The sequence below is a fragment of the Ursus maritimus genome, unplaced genomic scaffold (assembly GCF_017311325.1).
Source record: "Ursus maritimus isolate PB19 unplaced genomic scaffold, ASM1731132v1 scaffold_4, whole genome shotgun sequence".
Lineage (NCBI taxonomy): Eukaryota > Metazoa > Chordata > Mammalia > Carnivora > Ursidae > Ursus > Ursus maritimus.
In genome coordinates this window covers 4,121,524-4,142,153 of record NW_024426552.1, presented here as the reverse complement: position 1 = coordinate 4,142,153, position 20,630 = coordinate 4,121,524, and the positions used below count along the sequence as shown (strand labels likewise).

The 20,630-nt window shown below is 50.8% G+C and overlaps 1 long non-coding RNA gene across 2 annotated transcripts; it reads left to right on the top strand.

Annotated features, from left to right (window-relative positions):
• The first annotated feature begins 1,902 nt into the window (after positions 1 to 1,902).
• Positions 1,903 to 3,797, top strand: LOC121100455. Of its 2 annotated transcripts, none has more exons than XR_005832244.1 (2): positions 1,903 to 2,229; positions 3,327 to 3,797. It is a non-coding gene; the product is annotated as an uncharacterized LOC121100455 (long non-coding RNA). The 2 variants fall into 2 exon arrangements; XR_005832243.1 differs by lacking the exon at positions 1,903 to 2,229 and adding an exon at positions 3,025 to 3,245.
• The last annotated feature ends 16,833 nt before the right edge of the window (positions 3,798 to 20,630 follow it).

Genomic DNA, 20,630 nt, shown 5'->3' with positions numbered 1-20,630 from the left:
TCTTTTTGTTACCCGAAGAAGGAGATGCTGATCCCAGCTGGCAGGGGGAAGCCTCAGACTTACCTCCTATAGGCTTTACCTTCCACTGGGCTTATGATGATTTTAGATTACCGCCAGCCAGTAATGGAGCCCTAGTGCCGCTTTGGAAACCATCCAGCGCCCCCCCCCCCCGTGGGCCTCTGAGGAAGGAATACCAGGCAGACTCATCCTTCTCCACATAATCTTGAACTCAGAATTGATCTGGACACTGGAGTGGCACATGGTTATTGATCGTAGCAAATGCAGCTAACATTTACGGGAGCATTTTAAAAATAATCGGGATTTTAAGGATAACAACACGGTGGTTGTTTTGCTGGTGAAAAACAAGGGATCGACTAGAAAATGAGTCACTTGTGGATGCTGTTTCCGGGGCTCAGCCAGAGGCACCTTTCTGCAGACTTCCTAGGCTCCAGGATCTCGCTATATGAGGCGCAGCGGCACGAGTGACTAACAGCCCACGCTGGTCTAGTAAGAAAATACAGCCATTTCATTAATTTAATCATCTGGTGCTTCACTCAACAAATATTTGTGGAGTGTCTGCTGCAGGCTCGGCACTGGGTCCTGGACCCACAACCAAAGCCCACAGCTGCCTCCATAGCCCCAGCAGCCAGTGCCTGGGGGCAAAGATCAAGGCCAGGGTTGGGTAGACTGGCGCGGCTCTTCCATGGACTCGGCTGTGCTCCTCACACAGGCCGTTCAGCTCACTCCGAAGTTCAGTTTTTTAATCTGTACAAGGAAAGCAAAGTCCCTTGCAGGAATTGGGAGCTGAGCCCAGTCTCCAGACCCTGCGGGATTACAGGAGAATGGCTGTTGTTTGTGTTAGTGGTCACTGGTCCTAGGTAGGTAAGGCTGGCATTTCTAAGTATAAAAGTAACTTGCAGTTTCAATAATTTAGTGGTTATTTTACTGTTGTTTATTTTATCATGTGAGGTGATAAGCCTTGTGGCTACTCTGAAGCCATCCAAGAAACCCCAAAGATAGTTGAGACGTACAAGATAACTTACCATTTTTGACAGAAAAAAACTTGGTATATTGAGGTCTGATGACGCTCAAGTTTCTAAAGAGAATGAAATATTTCCAGTTTTATCCCGTTGTGCCAGCGCTTCACATAAATACATAGCAAGTCTGAGGGACAGGTGAGAAGAGCTAAAACGAGCACAGCAAATCCATGAGTTGAAATGCTTTAAATCATTGAAAGGGCACAAAACATAAAGATTGTCATTTTTTACCTGTAGATGTTTTATCGCTTGTAAGCTTCAACAAAATTAATACCAGCATATCATTTTATGTGTGAGATTAAGCATGTACAAATCGAAATTTATTATTTTTTTATTTTTATTTATTTTTAAGATTTTATTTATTTATTTGACAGAGAGAGATAGCCAGCGAGAGAGGGAACACAAGCAGGGGGAGTGGGAGAGGAAGAAGCAGGCTCATAGCGGAGGAGCCTGATGTGGGGCTCGATCCCACAACGCCGGGATCACGCCCTGAGCCAAAGGCAGACGCTTAACCGCTGTGCCACCCAGGCGCCCCTGAAATTTATTATTTTTTTAAAGATTTTATTTATTTATTTGACAGACACAGAGACAGCCAGAGAAGGAACACAAGCAGCGGGAGTGTGAGAGGGAGAAGCAGGCTTCCCGCTGAGCAGGGAGCCCGATGTGAGGCTCGATCCCACGAACTCAAGATCATGATCTGAGCCAAAGGCACACGCTTAACAACTGAGCCACCCAGGGGCTCCTACAAATTGAAATTTGCAGCTTTTAATGTTAGCTTTAAAATACAGTAAGTTATCAGAATATTAAATAAAACAAAATGTATATTACAGTGAATTTTCCGTCTTAATGAGCTGTAGCAATTTTCTTGAGAAACCAGAAACCTCATCCATAATTTTATAAGCACTCATATTCTCTGAAATGATTGAACCCATACAGTGTCAATAATTTATGTCAATGAAAACCTTTCATCAAAGCATAAAGTTTCACTTTTAATATATTTTAGGCAAAAACGAAAGTGGACTGACTTGAAGAAAACTATTAGTGCAAGTTTTGCATTTGAGCCTCCGGAAGTGGCCCTTGTGAGGATTAGTGACCACGTCTGTGCCCGGCCCCAGGGTGGCCCCCGGGCTCGAGGAACTCAGCGCAGCCAGTGGGCACCCCCAGGGGCTCGAGGCGGAGGCAATCGGAAGAGGTGAGCCCCGAGGGCAAGACGCTCGGTGAAGCGACAGTCGACCTGTCCCGCAGCTCGGGGCGGCGGGCACCAGGGAGGGAAGGGCAAGTCCCGGGGACTCTGCCGCCCTTCCCGGAAGAAGTGCCAAGTCCGCGTCCTCCTACCTCGGGTGCCTGGCCAGCGCAGCCCGACGGACGCCCCCCTGCCCCCAGCCCAGGGGCCCCGGTGTGCCCGGCTCGGCCGGGATGTCCCTGTCTCCGCGCGCCGCCCCTGCGTCCCGCCGCGGGGAACCGACGGAGCCGGCGGCCTGGGAGCAGGCAGGTGCGGGGCTCTCCTGCGACAGGGTCCCGGCGCTAGGAGCGCGGGTGACTTTGCCGGCCCTGGCACCCGGGGAGATGGCTCCCTGCCTCAGGATGACCGTGGGACTTCAGGGGGACAGGGGGCACGGCGTGGACCAGGTGCTGGGAAAACACTGCCGGGGGGTTGTCACTTCTGCTGTGCGCGTCTGCCCCGTGAGTTGGTCCTCCTCGAGGTCCCCGGAGCAGTGCGCCGCCCTGCCACGGCCCTCCTAGGCCACCGGCGCCCTTAGCCCTGGAGCCAGCCTGGGGCCACCCCGGGAGCCGGACGACCCAGCGCCACCCCCGTCCCCTGCGGGACCGCCCACAGGGGAGCGGAAGCGGAGCCCTGGGCGCCTCCTCCGCGCCGCGCCCGCTCCTCCCCTCTCCGGCTCCCACTCCCCTCCCCCTCCTCGCCCCCGCCCCTCCTCCACCCTGGGGAGGCTCCCCCGGGTCCAGCCCCCTCCGGCCGAGCAGGCCCCGCCCCAGGAAGGTGGCTTTGCTCTCCTCCTGCTGCAACTTGCTCGGCTGTTTCTGAGAATTCCCTGCAGGATTTGAATGTTATTTGCTGAAGAACGTAACTTGTTCTCCGCTGCGATCCTGCCTTCCTGAGCTCTGAAGGGTACCCGCAGCAAGATTCCGCCCAGGGATTCCCACAGCCACCCCAGAGTTTGGGGGAGAGAAGGGGAGAGGGACTGACTTGTAAGTTCTAGCTCTTATCAAGCACATATTTTCCTTTCTTTTCACTTAAGTATAGTGACGCGCACGTTATATTGGTTTCAGGCGCTCAACACAGTGATTCGACGTCTCTACATGTCGTGCTGCGCTCAGCACGAGTGCCGCCACCCTCTGTCACCACACCGCGCCATGACTCACTCCGTACCTGGACGTCTCGACCTCCCGCTCCCTCCACACATTTTGTCCGTCCCCCCATGACCCCCCCACTCTGGCAACCACCAGTTTGTTCTCTGCGTTAAGGGCTCTTTTTCTGCTGTTTGCTTGTTTGTTCATTTGGTGTTTTAGATCCCACATATAAGTAACATCATCCGGGATTTGTCTTTGTCTGCTTAGTGCGCTCTAGGTCGTCCGTGTTGTCACAAGTGGCAGGAGCTTATCTTTTTAATGGCTGAGTCGTATTTCATTGTGCATATAAACCACTTCTTCCTTCTCCATTCATCTACGGATGGACATCGGGCTGCCCCCATCCCTTGCCTATTGTAAATAATGCTGCAGTAAACACAGGGTGCATGTAGACCTTCGCGTCAATGTTTTCGTATTTGGGGGTGAATACCCACTACTTTTGAGGCACCTCCCCACTCTTTTCCACAGTGGCCGCACCAGTTTGCATTCCCACCAGCAGGGCACGAGGGCTCCTTTTCTCCACATCCTCACGCACTCTTATTATGGCCTGCCTTGTTGATTTTAGCCATGCTGACTGGTGTGAGGGGGTAGCTCGTTGTGGTTTGGATCTGCGTTTCCCTGATGCCGAGTGATGTCGAGCAGCGTTTCATGTGTCTGTTGGCATCTGGACGTCTTCTTTGGAGAAATGTCTGTTCATGTCTTTTGCCCATTTTTTAATTGGATTATTTGGGGTTTTTGGTGTTGAGTTGTATCAGTTCTTTATATATTTTGGATACTAACCCTTTATTGGATATGTTATTTGCAAATATCTTCTCCCATTCTGTAGGTTGCCTTTTTGTTTTGTTGATTATGCAGAAGCTTTTTATTTTGATGAAATCCCAATAGTTCATTTTTGCCTGTTTCCCTTCCCTCAGGAGGCATATCTACAAAAATGTTGCGATGGCCAATATCAGAGAAATTATTACCTGGGCTCTTTTCTAGGATTTTTTTAGGTCTTACATTTAGGGCTTTAATCCATTTTGAGGTTTGGTGGTGTTTCTTTTCTTTTCTTTTCTTTTTTTTTTTGAGAGAGAGACAGAGCACGTGCTGGTGAGTAGGGGGTGGGGTGGAGGGGCAGAGGGAGAGAGAGTCTTAAGCAGGCTCTGCACCCAGCGTGGAGCCCATCGTGGGGCTCAGTCTCATGACCCTTGAAATCATGACCTGAGCTGAAATCAAGAGTCGGACACTTAACCAACTGAGCCACCCAGACGCCCCTTGAGTTTATTTTTCCGTATGGTGGTGTAAGAAAGTGGTCCAGAAACATTCTTTTGCATGTAGCTGACCAGTGTTCCCAACACCATTTGTTGAGAGACTGTCCTTTTCCTTTTGCACATTCTTGCCTCCTTTGTTGAAGATTAATTGACCATAGAGCTGAGGGTCCATTTCTGGGTTCTCTATTCCATTCCGTTGATCTATGTGTCTGATTTTGTGCCGGTACCATGCTGTTTTGATGATTACAGCCTTGTCGTATATCTTGAAATCTGGGATTGTGATGCCTCCAACTTTATTCTTCCTTCTCATGATTGCTTTGGCTATTGGGGGGGGGGTTGTGGTTCCATACAAATTTTAATATTTTATTAATTTTAATATTTAGCAAATATTTTCTCAGACACAAACCTCCCTTTCCAGAGTCATCTTCTCTGACTCCAGTGATCCCCATATGTAAGATCCGTACCCTTGAACACACCATCCCAGGCTCCCATCTCGTGCACGAGAACAGCAATACACAGATGCTTGTCGAATCACCTATAACATCTCTCTGCATCTCCTGTGCACCCTCATTCTCACTCCCTGGTCTTTAGTTATGGGGGTTCTTAAAGCCCAATCCAGGCCCTCTCCTCCTTCACGGGACACTCTCCTCTTCATCCTGAGGCGATCCCATCCAGACCCACCAGCTCAGTTTCATCTATTCAACCAAGAGTCCTACATTTATGTCTCCAGGCCCGACCTAGCCTCTGAGCGCTAGACCCCAAATTCAACATGGCACCCATACTAGGCTATCTCTAAGGTAAATCCACATGTCTGGGATGAGCTCGTGATTTTCACCCCCAAACTGGTTCTTTCCGGAGTGCCCCATCTCTGTGAATAAGCTGCCTTCTCTTCTGAAGGCCATGAACCAAGAAGTGTCTGCAGAACATCATGCCCCCTCCGTCCCACAAGATCCAGTCCATCGTCAACGGCCTCACCCTAGACTTGGACAAGCGGCCTGCTCTGGCCCAAGCTGCACAGGGCCCTGGTCTGGCCCTGCCCATCTACTCGGGGCCAGGAGGTGCCCACCCTCCTAGATCACACTCTAGATAGCTGTGACCCCAGCCCAAATGTCCCCAAGACCACTCAGGAGGGGCATGGGCGGGGCTGCAGCACGGGTCGGCATATCCACCTGTTGGGGGGCGGCCAGAGGCCTCGCTCTGTTTGCTACAAAGCTAGGGGTGGAGAGGAAGAGGGCCAAGAGTCTGAGTTCGCCAGTTCAAACGTGGCCTTCCAGGTTGCTGTGAGAGTGTATTTGCCAGACCAGGAAGACAGAGCACATTTTATTGAACATTTTATCTGCTTGATTTATAGTTTTCAACAACGTAGACACATGGCGGGTTGGCCTCAATCTGTACCCTTGCTCCGGCAAAAATACCAATCACGGTCCGGTCACCAAAACACCAGCTCTTCCCTCTTAAGCATCTCTTGATGGAACTCGGCCCCCATGCCAGCCCCTGTCAGGGTCATTTCCTGTCTAGCCCCCATGCCAGCCCCTGTCAGGGTCATTTCCTGTCTGGGCCATCGCTAGCCCTCCCCAGTGGCTCTTCAGCAATGTTGTGAAAATGCAAATCCGACCTCACTGTTTTAGGTTGGACGTGGGCCTGCCTCTCTAGCTTCATCCTCCCGTCTCTGCTGCTCTTGGTCACCCAGCTGCTCCCCTCACCCCAAGTCCCCAGACTGAGGCTGCACAGGGCCTTTGCACAAGCTGTCCTGTCAGTCAGGAGAATTGCGCTGGGGCCTGCTGTACTCCCACTCCGCCAGCCTCTCTGTCTTTCCTTGAGTCCCAGGCTTGGTCAGAGTCCTCTGTTAGCGGCGCGCCAGCCGGGCAGCCGGGCGCATCGGCGTGTTCATTAGGTACCCGGCGCCTGCACTCTGGGCCGCTCCTCCGGTAGAACCACTTGTATGCCCCCACCCCAGCCCCCCATCCAGGTTCTTCAAGGGCCACCCTGCTTCTCTGTCCTGGCCACCCTGGCCCTTCTGTTCTCGCAAGTGCACCCCTTGAGCCTCTGCAGCTCCTCTCCCGGGACCCTCTCCCGGGACCCTCTCCCGGGACGTGCTGGTGCTCACCCCAGGGGCCCTCACCTGCCTTCACCTCTTGTGTTCAAGGTCACCGCCTCCCCCAGGCCTTCCCAGGTGACCCACCGAAAACAGCACCCATCCGGCCCAGCCTGATGCCATCCCCTGGGAGCCGCTGGGGAGGCTGGGGGGTTAGTAGCTCTCTCTGAACACATCCTGAAATGCAAGGCAGCTCCTTGACTCAGGGGTGGGTGCTGTGTGCTCGCCGAGGGAGTGCCCCCAGCACCTGGGCCCGGGAGGGTGGGCTCCCTGAGCCCGAGGCTCTCAAGCTTCCTCCTGGGGCAGAACCCTTTGTCCCTGAGTCATCTTTCCACAGCGGCCTGGGGACAAAGACATGCCCAGCGATTGCCTTTATTAGCTAGTTAGTGATGGGGTTTGGAATATCAGGGAGGTTCGGTGGGGTGAGGTCCAGAGCCGACCACCAAGAAAGAATTCTGAGACGTCTTTGGTGCAGAATGGTGGCTTATGAAAGCTCAGGGACAGGACCCGTGGGCAGAAAGAGCTGCTGCCCCGGGGTTGTGAGGGGTGGCTGATTATATACTACGGGGCGGGGGAGGTAAGGGAAAGGGAGGTTTCAAAAGGATTTTCATATGTTAAAGAAGACTCACAGAGTAGGGAGGGGAGGCCGTGCTGTTGTCGGGTTAAGGCTGTTTACCCCTCCAGCAAGGCATTAACATGAAGATAGTTGGGAGTTTCCTGGAGGAACAGTACACCCTGCCCGATTCAAGTATCTGTCAACGGGCTGCAGGTTATAAGGACATTTAATTGTATCTACATTCCCTTCTGGAAGCTAGATTGATAAAAATGCTTTGTCCTTGTAAATTGCTAAGACATTCTTAAACCGAGGGAGACTCCTATCTTGCAGGATTGTGATCTCTGTAAGTTAACTGTTTTCCTTTCCTTAGCTTTAGGGCCCCCCGGAGTGCATGAGGAATGTCACATGTATCCCATCTGGGAGGTGGGGTCAGCTTCTGCTTTGTCCTCAGCTTCCTTCTGTTCCCTCATCAGTCAGGATCAAACACTTGAAAAGTATTTATGGGAGGCACCTGGGTGGCTCAGTCGGTGAAGCGGTGAAGCGTCTGCCTTCCGCTCAGGTCATGATCCCAGGGCCCTGGGATGGAGCCCCCCCATCAGGCTCCTTGCTCAGCGGGGAGTCCGTTCCTCCCTCTCTCTCTGCCCCTCCCCCGGCTTGTGAGCGCGTGAGCGCGCTCTCTCTCCCTCTCTCTCAAATAAATAAAATATTTTGGAAAAAAAAGTATTTATGGGAAAACAATGTGGCAGTTTCTTTTTTTTTTTTTAAAGATTTTATTTATTTATTTGACAGAGATAGAGATAGCCAGTGAGAGAGGGAACACAAGCAGGGGGAGTGGGAGAGGAAGAAGCAGGCTCATAGCGGAGGAGCCTGATGTGGGGCTCGATCCCAGAACGCCGGGATCACGCCCTGAGCCGAAGGCAATCGCTTAACCGCTGTGCCACCCAGGCGCCCAATGTGGCAGTTTCTTAAACAGTAAAGCATAAAATGACCACATGACCCAGCAATTTCACCCAGGTGTCTACCCAGAAGAAGTGAAAACAGGAATTCAAACAAAAATCTGTACACAAGCGTTCCTAGCAGCACAAGAGCAAAAGCTTGCAACAAACAGCCCGAGTGCCCCTCGGTGGACGAGTGGATGAGAGCATGTCGTGGACACACACAGTGGGAGGAAGGGGGCTCTCACCTCACGTGCACGCGCACGGCTGTGTCCCGCAAAGCCTCTCATTTCCCAGGTGAGCACAGGCCTGAGGCTGTAGCTGGAGATAAAGCTGTCTGCTCCAGGCTATGAAGATCAGGGCCAGATCCTGTGGCAGGAACAGTGATCTTAGTGGCAGAGCGGGGACTGGACCCATCTTATCTGTGGCCGGTAAGAGGCCCAGTGGGGTCCAGAAACACAGCCAAATGGCCCTTTCCTGCAGCTGGATGCCTAATTCGAGCAGTTTCCCAAAGGCAGAGCTGACTTCAAAAAGCAGGTCAGCAGACCCCAGCAACGGAGTGGGATCAGAAAGTGACCCGCGGCCAACACGCAGGGAGATCTGCCCAGTTAGGAGGAGGAGCTGGTGGGAGGAGCTGGTGGGCCTCCCTTGCTGAGCTCGCAGCCTTGGGGGTGAGGAGGTCTCAGATGATAAACCAGGCCGACCTGGAGGGAAGGGTGCCGTGGCGCAGGGCCTACCTGTGGGGCTCAACGCCCTAGGTTTTGGGGCCCAACGCCCTAGGTGGTGGGGCCCATGGGGACTAGAGCACAGGGACTGGGCAGTGCGAGGTGAGCCGGCCCCCCAGACCGATTCCTGGGCCCAGGGGACAGACAGCTGAAAAAAATGGGGCAGCGACAATGACCAGAACGGTCCACTCACTCCTCGAGGGGAGCACTCCACATCTTGCCAGGGCCGTCTTTAAGCTGTGAGCGGCCCGCGGGTCTTCAGAGCTTCTTCAGGGATCCTGGCAGCCCAACCAGCAGACAGCTCTGCAGGGACCCGACCACAGAGGTAAGGAAAATGGCCATGTCAGGTGCGTGGCCCAAGCCCCGAGACTCTCCCACAACCCCAGGAGTGGCTGGGGCAGAACTTGGGGGCTGGGTGCCCACAGGACCTGGTGAGACCCCCTGCTTTGGGCTGAACTGTGCCCCCCCCGCCGAAGACATGTCGTATTCCTTAAACCCAAACCCCAGGACCTGTGGAGGTGACATTATTTATTTATTTATTTTTAAGATTTTGTGTGTTTATTTGAGAGAGAAAAAGCAGGAGCTGGAGGGGGAGGGGCAGAGGGAGAATCCCGAGCAGACGCGCTGCTGAGTGCGGAGCCCGACCAGGGCTCAATCTCATGACTCTGAGATCACGGCCTGAGCCAAAGGCAAGAGTCAGACCTTCATTGAGTGAGCCACCCAGGCGCCCCTCTTTTGTTTTTCTAAAAAGCCGTTTCTAAGCCACTGCAGGGAAGCTCGATGCTGCTGTTCAAGGTCAGGGAAATGAGAGACTTGGCCTGTCCGGACAGGCTCTCTGACAAGAGGGAGAGAAGTCAGGTGCTGTCTTTGTGGAGCTGAGCTGGCTGCACCCAGAGGACCCTAAAACAAGGCGTCTGACGGTCGGCCAGCCTCCCGGCTCTGCTCACCACTGGAGAGCGCTGAGCTTTCCCACCGCCCGGCCCAGGATGGGGCTGCTCCCCCATCCACCATGAGTCACGCCCACCCCGGACCCACGAGCCCTGCACGCGTGTGGCCCTGCCAACGGGGTCTCTCCTATCGCTGCTCCCGATCAGACAGCCCCAGCCAAGACTCTTCTCCCCAAGACATCTATTTGGAAAGGAATGCTCCTCGGGTACTATTTCTCACACACACCCTGGTGGCTTTGCCAAATTCTCAAGGGAGCATTTGCACAAGGTGGCCATCTGCCATCTGTGGACGGAGCATGGGAATTGCAGCTGTGGCAGCTGGGGATCCGGAGGGCCCCACGGAGGAGCCAGCCCGACCCCAGGATTCCAGACCACAGGCTCTTTCATTCACTCAGGGCAGCTTCTGTGGGCCAGGCGCGGCTGTCGGGACAGGGGACGGCAGGCTGGCTCTGCGCTCCTGGGTCTCTCGGTCCACATCTCCGTGAAATCCCAGGCGTCCAGCCTGAAGGAGGCAGCCGCGTGAGCTAACGATGGCGGTCTAGCTCTGCCCCGCCACCTCCCAGCGGCATACCGGGCTTGCCTCAGTGTCTCCCTCTGTAGAATGAGAACGTGACATAAGGGTCCCTACCTCACAGAACTGCGGGGATTAATAAACGAATGTATCCCCGGAACAGTGCATGTCCTGAGCCCCGCACCACTGCGGCCTCTGACCGTCTTCCCTCCTGCATGGGCTTGCAGGGGTGCGCTGCCACCGTCCCATCTTCCACTCGTCCCATAAAAGTGGACAAATAGAATAATATCAAATTATAGTCAATGAAAGACAAGTAAGTTGCAGCCATTTCCATAATGAGACCCATTCCTGTTAAAATATCATATATTTTGTAAAAGCAAAAGATCAGAAGCCCCCCAGAGCCCCAACAATGGGTGATCCTGGCTCATCGACACGGGGAAGTACTGTGTGGTCACGAACGGGGGAAGGGCAGTGTCGGCTCTCAGCCCTGGAGGGATGGCCGAGAGCTCTGCGGACCGAGCAAGCGGAGGGCGGTGTGAGGTGTGCATCTCCCTGTATCCAGATGGCGGGAGACAGAAAAGCCGCCAGCTGTCCATCATCTCTCTCCCTCTCCCTCTCCCTCTCCCTATCTATCTACCCTGTCGTCTGTCTTCTATGTATCTACACCTCTTAATTTGCTTCTATTTTAAAACAAGCAGGGGAGACTAATCCGTAGCATTTTGGAGGCTGCTTCAAAAACTCTGGAGGGCGTGGCATGGAGACACGACTCCTCTGTGCGCACCTCGTCTTACAGATTGGACATGGGAACCTTATAGCTCCCACGCTTACAGAACAAAATTAGCTTTTAATAAGCAAAAATATAGCAAATATGTCCAAAGCTTATCAAAATATATCAGAAATAAAATTAGATGAACCAAGTGTGTATCCATGCGGTGGGTGGCCTGACCGGCCGCGGGGTGACAACATGGGGTGGGGAAGTTCTTCTAGGAAAAACGAAACAAAGACCAAAGAACTGCGAGAAGGAAAGAACCACGTTGGACCTTTCCCCGCGGTTACGCTGTAGGTGTTCTTATCCGAGGCTGGTGTGTGTGAGGGAGGAAGCAAATGTGATGCCCAAACTGTCATCACCTGGGTCGCGGGGAACGGAGAAGTTCAGCGGGAGAGAGCAGAAGTTAAGGAGCCCTGAGTCTGCAAGGGAAATAGCACAGAATAATAAGCAAAATTAATAAAAACCAATGGTGCCAACATGCCGTGAGGTGGGCCGCTGACCCGTGGTGATGCAAGCATCTATCTGGGGGTAGTTCCTCCAGCACCAGCATTCTGTCTTCCTCTGCGCCTCCTGCCAACTGATTTTATATAAACAGGAAAGTCCCATTTCTACCAAAATGAGCCGCACTGTGTTTCGTGTAGTGAACCTTTAGGCCCTTCTAGAACAAAAGGTAAAAGAGATTGTTCAGCGTTCCCTTACCATTTCTCCCCACCTGCTCAGTTACTTCATAAGCAGTGGTGATTGTCGTATTTTATTTTTCCCTATTAATTTTAGAGCTCAGAGAAAGCATATTCACTTTTCTAGAATTGTCATTTAAAAGTCACCAGGCAACAGTCGGGCTGAGTCACATGCGCAACTATGCGGAACGGGCTTTCTGTAACCCATTCCCGTTTGACTCCCGATCGGAAAGTCTGGAAGGTGCGGGCGGTACCAGCACACCCACCCTGTCCCAGGAGACGCGCCGTGCGACATCCGGACCTGCTCTCTGAGGGAGGAATGCAAGGTTCCAGAGCTGGAGGGAGCTCAGGGGAGAGCGACTTGCATTTTGTCATCTCTAAATGATTTTCAAACACAACCCTGCTTAAGGAAAACTGATCTCCTGTGTACTTTAAAGCTTAAACAAATGGTGCATTAATTAAATGCTTATTTTTTAATTTGTGGAGAGAAAAGTCAATATTTATTTTTCAGGAAAATGGCTCAAATGTGAAACCTATGTCATCGAAAGCAGGAAGAGATCAAAGGAATGACTGTAGGATGCATGAAAAACCTTTCACAAAACTTCGTCTCTGGACGGCCTCCCTCCTAAGGTCTGATGGGCTTTACCCCGTGTGTGTGTGTGTGTGTGTGTGTGTGTGTGTGTGTGTGTGCGCATTTGTAAGTCTGTGCACAGGTGTGTGCAAGTGTGCGTGTGTAAGGGTGTGCATGTGTGTACATGTGTGCGTGTGAGTGTGTGTGTGCAAGCCTGAGCCAGAGTCTCCCCACTCAGCTGCACCAGACTGCCAGCCCAGATCCCAGCCAGGAGAACCCCACACGCACCGCCCCCACACAGAAGCCCCTCACGGTCCACATCCGGCATCTGTCTTGGGCAGTGAATGCCCAAGCACATGGGGCCTCTGGCTTTCCCGTCCCCAAAGAACCTTCAGGATTGCCAGAGATTTGGGGAGCACCTCCAGTGTGGGAGGGAGAAAGCAACGAGGACAGAGGAAGCTGGAGGACACTGGGCCGACACAGGCTGGAGGGGCGGCGGTACTGACGACAGGAGACCCATGACCCCAGGGGACTTCGGACACAGTGGTGGGAAGAAAGAGGTCCCAAACACCAGAAAGATCTTTGAGAAGTTTGCACACGACGGTCAAAACTAAACGTTTTCAGGCCAAGGCAGTATTCGGGGAGCACAGCCAGAGGCCGGGGGATGAGCCGCTGAAGGAGAGCAGGGTACATCGGCGCAAGTCCAGCGCCCAAGTATGAGGAAGCCCGGAGCGAGAGCGGGGAGCCGACGGTGGGGTCGTCAAGGGAAGAGCGCCAGGCGGTTCCTGACCGACAGGGTCCCGTGCTTGTGTCTCCCTCGGGCGAACCCCGAGCCGCGGTGCTGAACTGCAGGGGGATGTACGGGTCACCCAGAGACTGACAGTCTCGGGAGCCCAGACTTTCTGATCTCCCAGGGATGCTTGACATAGATCTGTGCACACACGCACGCACACTTCTGCACACACACGCCCACTTGTATACGTGCATGTGTGTGTGTATACATACACATTATACATACAAAATACTTGCCTTTTAACAAAATTCACACACTTCATTTTCAGAGCAGTTTTAGGTATTTGCTTTGATGTTTTAGAAAAATCACCCAGAAAGCCCAGAATTCCCACTTGCCCTCTGTCCCCCAGCGCCCCACATTACCGGCATCTGGTGTTAATGTCGTACTTTATGACCATTCATGAAGCAAAACTGATGAATGATCATTAACTAATAATTTTTAATGAACGTTTAAATTAACTAAACATTTTATTTCTTTAAAAGATTTTATTTATGCGTTTGACAGAGAGATAAAGAGAGCACAGAGGGAGAGGGAGAAGCAGGCTCCCCACTGAGCAGGGAGCGCAATGTAGGGCTCCATCCCAGGACCCCGGGATCATGACCTGAACCGAATGCAGACGCTTCACCGACTGAGCCGCCCAGGCGCCCCTTAACTAAACATTTTAAATATGTGAGTGACTTTTTATAAGGCTCTCATTTTTCCACACTTGTAGATCAATATTGAAATACTTTCACTTTCTGTGGAGAGAATTTTCCAGCAACTAGCAAGTGTCCATGGGCAAATGCAGGAGGGGGGAGAGGCACGCCCGGGAGAGGGAGACTTGGTCCACACCGCCAGGGCCGGTGTCTGGGGAACTAGGCAGCCAGGTGGATGTGAGCCTGGGAGCTGGGACACGGGCCTGAGGTCGAGACCCAGGACGCGGGCCCGGCTTGGAGATTCTCTGGACTCTGTTGCCTAAAAACCACCTGTTTACTTTCCTGCACGACAGTGAGAAGACTGGTCGCACACGGACACTCTGCAGCCCGGCCCCCAGAGTGTCCTGAACCACAGCCTGACAGGTGCCCTGTCTTCTGACCTGCCCCTGATGCCCCCCGGGGATCACAGAAACCACAGCGGAGGGGCTGTTCATCTCAGAGCTGAGACACACAAAGCATGCTGTGTGCTGGGCACCACGCTCCAACAACAAACAGAATAGAAATCGAGGGAAACAGTAAAACAATACAGTTTTTCTTACTTCTATTTGCAAAACAAAAGCTCTGCAAGGAACTACCATGACATTTGTATTACTTATTAAAAAGCCTAAAGGGGACATGGGCTGCTCAGTGGGTTAAGTGTCTGACTCTCGGTTTCAGCTCAGGTCATGAGCTCAGGGTCGTGGGCTCGAGTCCCGTGTTGGGCTCCATGCTCAAGTGGAGTTTGTTTGACCTTCTCCCTCTGCTCCTCCCCCCACTCTCTCTCTTAAATAAATACAATCTTTTTTAAAAAGCCCACTTTAGGGGCGCCTGGGTGGCTCAGTTGGTTAAGCGTCTGTCTTCAGCTCAGGTCATGATCCCAGGGTCCTGGGATTGAGCCCTGCATTGGGCTCCCTGCTCAGCGGGGAGCCTGCTTCTCCCTCTCTCTCTGCCTGCCGCTCCCCCTGCTTGTGCTCTCTCTCTGTCAAATGAATAAATAAAATCTTTAAACAAATAAAAAATAAAAAGCCCACTTTAGTATCAAAGATTTTTAAAGTAATGTCCACTGTCTTGAATAAATGTATGTAAACTGTTTCCAATAAACTCTAACTACTGCAGAGTACTTCTGGCATATTTTAAAGCAGTTGTTTTACGTATTTTAGCCTACAGTCCATGTGGGCCTGTATTTCCAGGACCGACTCTCCAGCAATACGCAGGGGTGAGCACTGTGGCCCCTCCAGACGGTTCCTGGTTCCTTCCTTTCATGGACCGAGGGACGGCCCCAGCCGAACGGAAGAAGCTCTCCCAGACGAGTCCCCGGCGCGGGCAGAACAGAGAGCCCCACCCAGCAGATGGGCACAAAACATAGCAAACAGCCGTTGGGCAGACGTAGGAATTGAGAGAGAGATAGTAATTGCTGTGTGAACGATACATGTTTCCAGGCTAAACTACCCAGCATCCAATCATGGGCCACGAGCCAAGGAACAGCACCATAAAAACCCTCATTACAGGGAAATTCTGGAGACAGAGTCACTGCCGTTGTTTTAAAAAATTAAGTGTTCACGTTCTCCGGGGATTCATCTTAGTTCTTTCCGTGGCTCTGGTAGCTCTAATCAATCAAATTTTAAAATCTGACTTCTTAGCGTCTTTAGAACGGACTACTCAGTCATATAGTGAGAGGACTTGCATTCAGGTCTAAAAATCTCCACAAAGCTGATCTTGCTTCTAGGAAAAGTACAGAGAACCCTATCTCACCGTGTGTTCCGTCCCGGCCCCCGGGAGTCCTTCACGGGCACAGTGTTTGCTCCACACTCACAAACACAAGCTCTAACACTCAACCTGGACTCATCGTGGGAGTAAAATTTAATAAAAGATTTTAAAAGGCTATCATTCATATTTTCCCTGAAAATCTACGTGACATGGAAGTATCAGTGAGGGCCACACAGAAGCAGAAAGTTTAGCTCAGCTAGAAATGATTTAGATAAAACAGCATTCTAGGGGTGTCTGGCTGGCTTTGTCACTGGAGCTTGTGACTTGATCTCGGGGTCGTGAGTTCGAGCCCCGTGCTGGGTGTAGAGCTTACAAAAATAAATAAATAAATAAACTTAAAAAAAATCACAACAGACCAACAAACTTAAACTAGCTTTAAGAAAATAGAATAACAGGGGCGCCTGGGTGGCACAGCGGTTAAGCGTCTGCCTTCGGCTCAGGGCGTGATCCTGGCGTGATGGGATCGAGCCCCACATCAGGCTCCTCCGCTATGAGCCTGCTTCTTCCTCTCCCACTCCCGCTGCTTGTGTTCCTCTCTCACTGGCTGTCTCTATCTCTGTCAGATAAATAAATAAAATCTTCAAAAAAAGAAAAAAAGAAAATGGAATAACATTATGATAAAAAATTACAATTAAACATTTGTTTGAATATAAAATTGCAGTGATAAATCGGCAGACCTAAATATTTCAGAAGGCGTTTCTACCTATACTCTAATGACTCACGTTGAACACTCATTTGCAAAGACAAACTAAATGAATATTTATACAACTATTCTGAAATGCTAATCGAGGGGCGCCTGGCTGGCTCAGTCCATACAGCACGGGATTCTTGATCTTGGGATCATGAGTTCAAGCCCCACAGTGGGCATGGAGATTACCTAAAATACATAAATGAATAAAATAAAATTTGAAAAAAATAAAATGCTAGCCAAAAATCTTGGAACTTGAGCTGAATTTGTGAATGTGTGTGTGTGTGTGTGTGTGTGTGTGTGTGTGTGTGTTTGAGAGACTGCATAGAAGAAAATGTTTTATTTCAACTGACATTTCCCACGAGAAAAGCTTCTGTGAACAGGGCCTCGGATCTGGAAAGCATCGTTAGGCCAACAGCAGGTTTTATTATGGGTCATTCGAGCCCAGCCACGTGCTGCCTGACCTTAGAATGTGCCAGCACGTGTGCTTCCCATTCGGAAGTGGAGTGATCGAGGATCAAGGACTTTCTGACAGTTGTAATTCATCACAGGTGCTCAGGACCTAAGTGGCTTGTACGCGGGCAAGAAGGAGACACTTCAGCTCCCCACATCAGTACAAAATTCAGGGGAATTTTCTTCAAAAGAAGAAGAAGGCTAAATTCTCCCCTTGCTGCTGTCCCCAGATGGCAGGATCACCCTGGCTCCGCACATAGTCTGAGGCCGCCCTGAATCTGTCAAGACCAAAAAAGTCCGTGTCACCTAAAATTAGAAGATAAGAAGATGAATACCTTTAAAGGTACTTCAGCTTTTTGGTGGATGGCTTTCCTTAAGCTGACATCCAGAAGCAGTTCTGCAGTAACATGAAGATGTCGAGGGCTCTCTAAGCAAGGACAAAGCTATTCGTGGGGTGGCTATCCAAAAGTACCTGCATTTGACTTCCAGAGAAAAGAAAAAGACCAATTCCTTTAAACAAACAAAAAAAGTAACTATAATAAAATATGCCATTCTCTCTTAAAAGCTCTAAACCTTTTAAAACCTCCAATGTCTGAGCTTCCATTCCCCCCGCATCTCAACAGCAAGTATTTCCTAGACCTTTAAGAGAACTTCCAATCAAAATATAATTAACGTGAAAAAGAACTCCTACGAGACACTCGCACACAGTGTTTTCCCAGGGCAGCTGTGAGGAAGGCAAGGCTGCGAATGTGGCCTACAGGGTCCCCCCCCTGCATTCCCCCACCCCCGCCTTCCCAGCCCTTCCCAGGCCGCGCTCACTGTGAAGTCTGACGCTGCAGAGTAATGACGTGGCGCTGACGTCACAGCCTTGCCCGTTCAGTTCAGCTCTGAAGAAGTTACTCAAGGCCCACTGCACTGCAGCGATGAATTAGGAATGACCTGTCCATCTGTTCAGAACAGCTGTGTGTGGGAAACACGCAGTCATCGCCTGCTTTCCGATTCAAAAGACGTGCCGGTTTAAAGCATAGCACCGTGATTCAGGAACCTTCAAAACTTCCTACTTTCAACATCCTAATTAAATCCGGACCACAGAAAAAAATACTTTGCAAGGGTATTTAGTTTGTTAACAAGAAAAAAAAAGAAAAAAGAAGCAATTGAATTTACTGTGTTCTGGAATCTATAGTTTCTCGAGGTCAAAAACTTAACCATTTTGGAAACCATTCCTGGACAAGAGGGACAAGCCGGAACGTTCTCCTGAGGGCATGTTCCCCACCCTACAGGCACGTCTTGTGGACCCTAAAAAGAGCTCCTTCAAGTGGTGACGATTCCCTGGCTGTGATGAGGTACCATTACTCGTTGCAAGGCATTCTACAAGTGAAAGGAAGATTAGTAATGTAAGCAGTGTTTACAGCCCTTGTCTAGTGGGGCACTGCGTGCACGTCAGGGTGAAGGGAGATGAATGGAAGGCATTCGTGCAACAGAGCGCCACACGGGCTACAGAGCCTGGGCAGCTTCACGTCCCATCCAGTCGTCATGGGACAGTAATGAACTTCAGTATCTTCACAAACTTCATATCCGAAGTTTGTAAAACGCATTCAGCTTTGATATAACCACAATGCTTTGGATGCCGGATAAGTCAGAAATTTAAATTCCCCTGCAAAACTGATCAGCAAAGAAATCAAGTTCAAGGATGTATGGAGTCACGTGCCTAGAAAGAAAAGCAAGCCACGGAAATGCACAATGATGAACCGTTCGTTTGCAAGAACAAGAGATGGGGTTTAGCCTGCATAGAAATGAGATAATTATTTGCGCCTGGGGAAAAAATAGACCCCGTGGTGAGTAACGGGTGGTTTCCCGTCAGCCTTGCCGTCACATCAGGTATGAGCGTGGGGGTAAGGACTCTGCATCTGAGCAATGCTCTTTGTGCAGAAGTCTCGGGGCCGCCGTGCCTCCTGCCGGTGCCCGCGCGCACGCTCCTGCCGCCACGGTCGTTCAAACATGCTGTTTCCCTTCGTCAGAACCCAGGAAGGGGTACAGACTCATCGCAGTTTTATCACTCCTGGGAAAGTGAGGATTTTAAAAACATTATCCTCTCAGAGATGTTCTGTGACCTTTATTGCCAGAGACAGGGTGATAGTGAATTTATTCTAGAAACTCTCTGTGCACTTGTCATGTGTAACGTAAGTGAGATGATTTAGAGATTCCAAGTCACCAGACTTCAACAACACAGACAGCCCTCCTCAGGAAGACCCTTGACTAGAATAAGTAGAATTGAGAATCAATATTTGAAACCCCTGAAGGTTCAGAGGAGAGCATGTCTGGAGAAAAGGCAGAAGGACAAGGGCCGGCTAGGGAGTTTCGTTGGTGGGTTTACAAAGTGAGAGGTTATGAGACATTGACTCTACTCAGCTCTTCTCGACCTTTAGTGAGGACATTAACCAGCATGAGGGTGTTTGGGGACAGGAACATTTACATGGTTGTGTGACATCGTGAAATCTCTTCCACTTGCTTCTTTAATAAAAATAAATCATGTCCGGGGTAGTTCAGCCGCATTTCTGTTCTTGGTTTGGAATCATGGTGCCAAATTGCGGCTAAGGGCTATAAAGCTTGAGCTGGTCCCAAGTTGAGGAAAGACGCTGGACTCAGCCCTGAGTCACCGGAGCCTGGGATGAGCTGTCCACTAACAGAAGTTCTCACAGCAATTTGCACTGTAAACGGGAGGTGCTGGCAAGCCCTGGAGAGTGAGAAGTCTGCCTGTGGCTGGTGAGGAATCAGTTGAAATATTTAGGCTTTGACTCCACTTGGAAGCAGGGGTGGGGCCGGGGGTTAATTATAGCCAGAGTGGGAAAGCACAATGACGCTTGCGGGAGCCTCGGACGACCAACGGGAGCCGTAAAGTCATTTAATTTTGTTGTTGTTGTAGCCTTTTAAATTAAAAATGAAAAAAAAATGGGCCTCTAGTTTAAAAAAGAAAAGTCTCTGTCCTATTAGGTGTCACATTCAGATGCTGGTTATTTCGGGAGCATTCTGATAAAGCCCGCTGGGACGCCTTAATCAGGAGCAGAGGACCGTCAGCCTCGTGTGCGCTATCTCCACCAACAGTGTTCTTTTCTTAAAAGGAATTATTTGGCCCAAGTAGAGTGCTAGCAGCTTCTCAAACCACAATTTCTCCAAAAGTCCTGACACTGTTCTAAATTCAGGGGAGGGGTGCCTGGGTGGCTCAGTCGTTGAGCGTCTGCTTTCAGCTCAGGTCATGATCCCAGGGTCCTGGGATTGAGCCCCGCATCGGGCTCCCTGCTCGGCAGGAAGCCTGCTTCTCCCTCTTCCACTCCCCCTGCTGTGTTCCCTCTCTGGCTATGTCTCTCTCGGGCAAATAAATAAAAATCTCAAAAATAAATAAACAAACCAACAAATAAATAAATTCAGGGGAAGAAACCTGATTCCACAAATACAGCATTACGGATACATTTCAAAAGTGTTCTAATGATATTTCACTGGCAAGGAGGTGAACCCTGTGGCTGAGAAACCCCACATCACCCCACGACACGATGACAGCCATCTCAGAAGGTCATGGGGGGCAGGTGTGAAGGGGGTTAAGTGAGCTCGTGTTCACAGAACCCCTGCCCAAACTAGAGTCAGTACAACAGGATACTACTCTCTTGTCCCAAATTGGTCTGCCGGATATTTAAATACAATTCATTTCAGTTACATATTCTTACCAATGCTTACAAGATGTACATAAAAACTAAAAATCTAGTGGCACACATTTCAGCTATTTCTAACGAAGTAGGAAAATCAACGTCCAGGCTTCCAAA